Source organism: Neomonachus schauinslandi, chromosome 9 (genome assembly GCF_002201575.2).
Source record: "Neomonachus schauinslandi chromosome 9, ASM220157v2, whole genome shotgun sequence".
Classification (NCBI taxonomy): Eukaryota; Metazoa; Chordata; class Mammalia; order Carnivora; family Phocidae; genus Neomonachus; species Neomonachus schauinslandi.
Genome location: NC_058411.1, coordinates 24,626,878 through 24,636,157, shown reverse-complemented (window position 1 = coordinate 24,636,157; position 9,280 = coordinate 24,626,878).

Genomic DNA, 9,280 nt, shown 5'->3' with positions numbered 1-9,280 from the left:
CAAGCAGGGGGAGCAGCAGGCAGAGGGAGAAGCAGACCCCCCGTTGAGCAAGGAGCCTGATGTGGGACTCAATCCCAGGACACTAGATCATGACCTGAGCCAAAGGCAGACGCTTAACCCACTGAGCCACTCAGGCGTCCCTGAGTATAACTTTTGACTCCCCCCAGATTTAACTACTAATAGCAGTACTGTTAACTGGAAGCCTTACCAATAACATGAACTGTTGATTAACACATATTTTATATATTGTATATATTATATATTGTATTCTTACAATAAAGTAAGTTAGAGAAAAGAAAATGGTATTAAGAAAATCTTAAGAGAAAATACATTTACAGTACTACTGTACTGTATTTATCAAAAGAAATCTGTGTATAAATGGACTCATGTAGGGGCACCTGGTTGGCTCATTTGATAGAACATGGAACTCTTGATCTCTGGGTTGTAAGTTCAACCCCCATGTTGGGTATAGAGATTACTTCAAAAAATAAAATCTTAAAAAAAACCCAAAACCTTAAAATAAATATATAAATGGATTCACACAGTCTGAACCTGTGATTTTCGAGGGTCAACTATAGCTTGTTTTGCGTTCATTTTTGAGGGGATGGAAGTGGAGGGTGATGGTGTAGATGTTTCTTAGAGTCTACAGAGAAAATTCTTGTAGAGCAAGAACCCCAACTGACAAAACAATGTTAACCTTTGAACTGCAACCATTGCTAATTTCTCTTAAAATGGCATTCTCACAGGTTGCCCATGAGATGGGAGCTCTTCGTGCATTATATCCCTTATGGACTTAAGAGGTGCCTTTAAGAGGGGGCGAGTAGTCTTGACCTCATTTTCAAGTCATACAAGAAGGCAGTACTCCTGAGTTTCATGAATTATGGGATGGAGTTTACAGAACAGCACCAACAGCACCCCCCCAAGTATTAGTATCTGTTTGCATCAATGGGACACACGTTTGTTATTTTTTTTTTAAAGATTTATTTATTTATTTGAGAGAGCGAGAATGAGAGAGAGAGAGAGAGAGAGTACATGAGTGGGGGAGGGTCAGAGGGAGAAGCAGGCTCCTCGCTGAGCAGGGAGCCCCATGCGGGACTCGATCCCGGGACTCTGGGATCATGACCTGAGCCGAAGGCAGTCGCTTAAACAACTGAGCCACCCAGGCGCCCCACGTTTGTTATTTTTTATTGAAGTAGAAAGGTTTCGAGTTTTATTTGTTTTGTTTTGTGGGAGTTGCTTTGTTTGGGTGAAGAGCTCCCAGTGGAGAAAGAGAGAGGAAGGAACTAAGGAACCATCAGCCTCTGATGACTTGGCCTGAGAGACTCATTTCTAGCCCCAGTGAGGGGCGAGATTGGGTGAAAGATGAATAATCATGTAAGACTTTGAGCAACTGAAGATACAAACAGTTTTGCTCCAGGACACAGGTAGCAAAATACAGCCAACCTGTAAGTTCATTTGTCCCCCGCTGTTCCATCCTGCCCTCCACTTTGGCAAGTGACTTAGGGTGACTTAGGGTGGCCCCAGAGAGAATGCTATGCCCAGCAGAACACAAGTGACCACTATTTTTTTTAAAGATTTATTTATTTTAGAGAGAGAGAGAGAGCATGCAAGCAGGGGGACGGGCAGAGGGAGAGGGAGAGAATCCGACTCCCACTGACTGTCAAGCCCGATGAGGGGCTCGATCTCACTACCCTGAGATCATGACCTGAGCTGAAATCAAGAGTTGGCCGCTTAACTGACTGACCACCCAGGCGCCCCAAGGAGTGACCATTAGAAGAACACTGTTCTCACAGAGGACACACATGCTGATGAGGTACCCCTTTTTAAGGGGGTGTGAGGGGTAAACCACCAATGGGGAGGTTGCAATGGGAGAGCCTCGTGGATCTGCCATGAACCAGACCCCTCAGGGGCATGCTCACATCACTGAGGAAGAGTTGGCGGCGAGGCAGGGGGACCAGAAGAAAGTTCGATAGGCCTTCAAGAGGGCTCAGAACTAATGAAATTTAGGTCTGGATGTCAATATGACAACCCATAGGCTGGTGAGGTCTGGTAGCGGGATGCCATGAAATACTGGACTTTATGTGTCATTCAACTTCAAAAATTCTGTCTTTAGTGAAGATGCCATGAAACATGCTTACAGTACAGACTCTTCCAAGTGCCATTATCTGGGTAGAGCCCCCGGTAGCTGATTGCCCTGTCTCCCCCCACCTTTCCAGGCAGAGCCCTAGTAGGAGGGTACTGCTCAGAAACTCTTCCGGGGGTAGTGGCTAGAGAAGTCTAGCTGCAGAGTTTTGGGGTGGGAGGAAATAGTTTTTTCCATGTTAGGTTAGAGCACCAGATATGATGTGCTAGGGGCTTCTGAGTGACTAAGTTATTAGGCAAAGATTTTTGCTATTTCATCTGACATGGGAATGAGAGGGAATACAGTGTAAACTGCAGGGGAAAGGCTTTAGATGAGAGCAATGAAGGATTTCCCAACATTAAAGGGAAACAGATGCTCCACTCTTGGCCCGTTTCTAAAGGTAAATAGAGAGAACTCCCTTTTCTGCCAGCCCCCCAGGTCTAGCCTAATGGCCCTCTACACATCTTTTCCTGAACTCCCCGCCCCCCCGAAATTCACTGCTCTTCACTCTGTGTTCCCAGTCCTTATTACAGCACATAACAGAACCGATCTGTGACCTGCTCAGGGGTAGAAACTGTGTGTTATTCTTTACTGTGTCCCTGACCCTTAGGAGACACATAGCTCATAGTCAATGTTGGTTGGTTTGATCGTAAGTGAAAAGACGCCTTGGGATGAGAATATGTTAGTACTCAGTAAGTGTGACAGGTATTCACACTTTTGGAGCTCCATCTGTGGAATGGGCAGGAGGGGCTAGGGAGAAGGTGTGAGGGTGGAATAAAGAAGCGTAAGGCAAACATCAATAGAGTGTCTGCTTTGTCCAGTCCTCCTTTCCCCTCTGTCCCCTTTCTTCTGCCTGACATTGGTCTGAAAGCAAAGGTCAGGCTCTCTGTATGAACGCAAGAGGCCTGAATGATTTCTTGAGAATGGCAAAGGATCTGTGGGAACAAGATGGTGCAGGCAATGAACAAGATGCAGGCCGAACTCTGGCACCACGCTACAGCTGTCCTCAAGAGCCTTCTCTTTTCTTTGTGGATTCTGGATCTAGGCCACTCAGGAGGGGTAGCTAATGAGTGTGCGCAGGATTGTGCACCAAAGCTGTCAGGAACAGTTACTTCGCACCATGCCCTGGTACCTTCCTGAGGAAGGTGGGAAACCAATCCACCAAACACATCAACTCCAGGGAGAGGGGCTAGTCAAACCCCAGGCTCTGTCTAGCAACCATCTCCCCAGTGGGAAAGAACTCCCCTCAAGTGATCAGCTCCCTAATGCAAGATCTGGAACATTCTAAAGTCCCTCCTTAAGTGAAGGGAGGTGGATGAGATTACCGCAAAGTAGACAAAGAAAGGCAAGGGGCTTCTTTTCAACTGGAAGGTGCAGAATGGAGGTGGGGAGGCTGTGAACACCTTGGCAGCAAGTATGCAGAAAGCCTGTGGTATAGACGCCGGGTAGCATCACCCAACCCTACAACACTGGCAGGGTCACTCTCCAACAAGAGCCGCGTAAGAGCTGCTAATTGCTGCGATTCCAGTAAGAGCCATGTCTTAGAAGTGATTTTGAACTGATTGCAGCTTTTTGAACTGATCATGGCTATAAGCTATAAAGGAAGGAATCTAAATGAAAGTGAAAAATCCTTGATCAAACACAAAGGAACTCTTCCCAATAAAAATACCTTTATTTTCCCTACACATCCTAGCTGTCTGTTTCACACGTGTAAACAAATGATATATAATACGCATCTACTAATCACAGAAGTTCCCTGAGACAGGGACCATACTTGTTCTTCCTCCTAACTCTTTACCGTATCTAGTACAGGATCCAGCACACAGAAGATGCTTACTGAATTGAATTTAATTGAAGCAATTGCTGTATTAATGATTTGATCAGAGAATTGTCATTTTTAACAGTAATGGGCTACTATAAAAGGAATACTAGGGTAAAGCCACACAAAAGCCCATTCTAATAGCCTTAAATCCAGGAAAACATACCTATTTTTTCTAGAGGCCCCAAAGAAATAGGCAAATACAGTCATTCTGGAAAGCCAGCCACCCTACATTCCACAACAAGAGACCGTGTTGATAGTGCTGAGTTGCTAGGCAACCACTCGGTAATTCCCTGTGTAATAGAGATGAACCTGTCATCTGCTTTCTTGGCTGTATGTGACAGGAGGAGACAACAGGTAAAGGACAGCCAAGAACCCCTGCACCTGGATGACAATCCCTCCTGAAGTGTGATGACACAAGAAAATCCCCACGCCCTGTCAGAAAGTGCTGGAGGGAGAATTTCGTTAACCTATTAGCACTTGACATTCTGGTGAATTTTCTTGGCTTTGCCCTGTGGGTAAATGCTGTGGGTTCTCCTGTTATCCCTGTCCAGAAAGCAGGAGACCAAAGCCCCATAGTTCTGCGTGCCGCTGGCTGTCAATTCCGGAAAGGCCTCCGGGTGGGCAGGTCCCATGACTCCAGCCGGGATGAGATTTTACCAGATAAAAGCAGCCTTTTAAGTCTTAAAAGGGACACTCAACATCTCAAAGAAACCGAAGTTCTGGGTGAATAAACTGCACTTTTTTATACCCGAAGAAAATGCTCTTAGTAATTTCTTCGTTTGGACGGGACTTCCCAGACCTTTTCGGCAAATGAGTCTGTGGAAAGACTCCACTCTGCTCTAGGTATTGACAAGCATTGTCTTTGAAATAGGCTGAAAACCCGACAACGCGCTGGAAAATGAATAAGGAATGTCTCAAAGCTTCTCTAACATTAGGAAACATGGAAATCAAATTTAAATGCCACTTCCAATTTGGAAGGCTAAGAGGACTCATCTTTCTCATAGGCAGTTTTAAAAGGACCACCTCCCAGATTAAAAAAAAAAAAAAAAAGAGTATTTGCCCACTCCTTAATCCCAATATATCTGAAACTTCTTCAGAAATTGTTTGCTTTTCAGTCTCCTGTTTGAGACTGAATTTTGAGATTTTGGACTCTGGGATCAGGCCATCAATTGGAGGGAGAGAGCAGATTCCAAACTGAGATGAAATCAACCAGGTAGTTTTGATGACCAGTTGGGTGAGGCTTCAACCCGACATCTGGTGCCTATTTATCCAACCTCTGTGATGCTGACTTAAACTAGCCCAGCTGGCTAACCGCGCCCAGCGAAGCCCGTCCAAAGGACCAGCCCTACCTTGCCGGGGCTGGGAAGAGGAGTGCTGGTGTGCGACGGACGTTCTGGGCTTGTCTCTTGTCTGCAAAGTAGAGCCACTCACTGCATCCGTCACCTTTCCTGACTACTGGGTTTTAGAAGGTTCTTCATGGAATTCCAGACAAAGTCAGCCCTTCCAACAGAGCCAAATCAAACATTAGGAAGGAGGATTCAAGGGCATTGTTGAGCAAATGCCCAGAACAGGAGAGACCTCCAATGACTGGGGCGGGTTGGGGGCGGGGGTATGGTAGGAAAAACAGAGGCTCTGGAATTTCTTCGCCAGAATTACTAAGTGTGGAGCGAAACCGGTCAGCAGCGACCTTCACTCCGCCTTTCAACAAGCCCCAGTGATACATACTGTTGTGTGCAGAGGCTCGGAGGTGGGACAGAGCAGAGGGTGTCGGGGAACTGATAATGAGAAGCTCTGCAGGCTGGTCGCACCAGTGGCCGCATGGGTGGCTCCCTCCCCTGGCTGGTGCAGGTTTCCTTTTCTAGATCCTTGTCTAATGTGTGAGTGCGCTGTTAAATTTTCAGGAAGCAGGGGTCCCACTGAAAAAACTCTGTTGAATACTTACTCTGTGGCTTTTTTTGCTTTGTGGGAGAAAAACATTAGATGTAATCCCTGCCCTAAAGGTGCTTAGACTCCAGTGGGGAAGGCCGATAGGTACCCAAGAAATTACCGTGCAAACCAGTCTAGATCAAGTCACCAGAGATGGCAAGTGTTTCATCTGGGGAATAATTAATGTCCGTGCAGAGGCTGCTCCTGATCTTGGGCTTTGTAGTCAGCTTCCTACTCCTGAAGTGTCAGGTTCTGCTGAAGAGCCCCAGGCCTCTGGGGCTTTCTGCTACCCTGGCCTGTGTTCCCTGACTTTGGCAACCCTGTGCTGGGGAACACAGCTGGGATCCGAGGGCCAATTACAGAAGGGAGAGGAGCCCATCAGGCAGGATATGAGATGTGGCCTGGGAGAAACTACCAGTTAAAAATCAAAGGGTCCCACACAAAGGGGAAATTGAACAGCTTTCTGGGCCATCAAGTGAAAGAGAAATTCTGAGTGTATGTCAAAAACTTCATATTCAGTGCGGGGAGAGGGTACTTTAAAATATATTTCCACTATAGGGGCGCCCGGGTGGCTCAGCCGGTTAAGCGTCTGCCTTTGGTTCAGGTCATGATCCTGGGATTGAGCCCCATGTCAGGCTCCCTACTTAGTGGGGAGTCTGCTTCTGCCCCTCCCCTCCTCGTTTTCTCTCTCACTCTCTCTCAAATAAAGAAATAAAATCTTAAAAAAAAAAAAAAGCTAAAATATTTCCCCTATAAAGATTCTAGGTAGATCTAACAGGTAAAAGGCAGCTGCTGTGGTTTAGAAAGGTTAAGTGGTTTGAAATCAGCATTACCTCCCGCCCCCACCCCACCCCACGGGCAGAGCAGTCAACCAGATGGAGGTGTTGTCTGCAAAGTTTGCTTTTGTGGTGTGCAGTGTCCATTCCCGGCATCCTTTCCCACACAAGGGCTGTACCCAGTGCCTTCTGGCTCCCCCCTGGCCTCCCCCTTAGCACAGCAGGAAAGGGTGTGGTGGTACCACCTCCTCGGTAGCATGGAGGCAGCCCAGCAGATGGCTAAAAGCAAGGACTGTGGAATTCAAATCCTGGAGCCACTACTTACTACCAGGGACCCTGGCAAATGACATGGCGTCTCTACCTTAGCTTACTCCTCTGTAAAATGAGGAGAGTGATACCACAACCATCTCATGGGACTCTGTGAGGATTAAATTAGTAAATCTAGGCAAAACACTTGAGATGGTGTCCGGCAAATAGGAAGCACTCTGGGTTAGTGGTCATGAGAAAAAAATCTGTCTTGGGTTCTAGAATATTTGCATGTCAAGCAATTTTTCTTACAGGAATTTCAGGTACAGGCAAGAAGATGGAGAGCTATTTGGGAGGGGCTTCCACTGCCCCTGAAACCAAACCTGTACCTGCGTATTAACGTCCTGCTCGTAACCTAAATGTTATCCTTTGTTGTCCCTGCTCTTCCAGATAGCCCCTAAGAATGTGAGCCCCGGGGCGCCTGGGTGGCTCAGTTGGTTAAGCGACTGCCTTCGGCTCAGGTCATGATCCTGGAGTCCCGGGATCGAGTCCCGCATCGGGCTCCCGTCCCGCATCGGGCTCCCTGCTCAGCAGGGAGTCTGCTTCTCCCTCTGACCCTCCCCCTCTCATGCTCTCTCTATCTCATTCTCTCTCTCAAATAAATAAATAAATTCTTTAAAAAAAAAAAAAAGAATGTGAGCCCCAAACCAAGCTGGCTGATGGGGGGCCCAGTCACCGGACTGCTAAGAAAAAAAAGGAGCATGCATCCCGCTTTCACCCACTTCTGCCCCTGCCAGCCTGGGATCTGTAGATCCCTCTGCCCACGCACAGGCTGGGGCCTCCGTCCTCTCCTCTCACAGACTCCCGGCTCTGGGACTGCGGAGTGCACACACACCTACCTTCCCAGCAAAGCCTCTTAAGGCACTGTGAAGTGGTCAGTGCTAATAAGGCTAGATTCAGACTAGAGGACAACTATTTTACAGATGGACAGACTAAGGTTTGGAAAAATAAAATAGATGGTTCTCAAATGCTGGTCCAAGAACTGATGCCAGTCCTTAGGGTGATGTTTTCACTGGTCCTCAGCAAAACTGGAAAAAATAAGAATCATGCAATGAATTTTTCATAAAGGAGAAATTATTTAATTTTTAAATCATGAGATGATGGCCTATCATCCTTCCTGTGTATCTGTGGGGGAAGATGTTAAAATGCCCTTCTTTTATAAAATGTTATTGATAGCAGCAGGGATTTGAAACTTGATCTTTTGAATACTTTCACTGTCATTACACTATTTTAAATTAGTTTAAAATAGTTCTAAACGAACTTTAATTAATTAATTTATTTTTAAGATTTTATTTATTTGTCAGAGAGAAAAAGAGTGCGAGCGAGCACAAGCAGGGGTAGTGGCAGGCAGAGGGAGAGGGAGAAGCAGGCTCCCCGCTGAGCAAGGAGCCCTATGTGGGACTTGATCCCAAACTCTGGGATCATGACCTGAGCCAAAGGTAGACCCTTAACTGACTGAGGCACCCAGGTGTCCCTAGACGAACTTTAATTTTAAATTCAACTTTAAATATTAAAATAAGTATTAAACAACTATTTACAAGTTTTTAAATTGTATACCATATTGTATACTTGAAAATTTCTTCAAATGAAACTCAGCACAAGATTGACTCTTCATGGCATCCTTATGCAGGACTGAAAATGCAAATCCTCACATGGACGGGGGAGTTAACAACTTAATGAAATAGGCTGGGTGGAAGTGCAGCTTCTGGTTCCAGACTGTGGCACTCCGTGACCAGGAGAAAGGAAAAGAAGCCAATTCGCAAAGCCTTGAGTGTAGCATTTAAGGGAGCAGGTCTCCCCCTGCTGGCAGTGGTGGTGGCAAAATGAGTCTTGGGCCACACAACGGGTACTGAGGACTCCAACTGGAAAGGACTCTACAGCAAGACGTGCTTCCAAACCCACTCTCCATCATAGGAACCTGAGCCTAAATGTGAGTGTGACAGGAAAGATTAAAGAAGTCATGCCAGCAGGAAACTATCCACCAAGATGCTGATTTACAAACCCTGGCAAATTAACAAAGCCAGGAAGAAAATTTTTTACATTGGTTTGGCTATAAAAATATTACCCATTTTTAAAAAATTATCCACTTTCATGAATTGCTTATATCACTAATGATATAGAACCATACTCAATAAAAATCACACCTATCACTAAATTGGTCTGATTCATTTGGTTCCATTAGCAAACTTGCCTTTGAAGTTCAAGTTATTGATACAGCATGGGTGCTCATAAGATAGGTAAAATCAGGTAAGTCTGGTTTACTTGCACCTGTGGAGGACTAAAATAATCCTCATGCTTTGGCTTATTTCATTTATTCTCTTTTCTCTG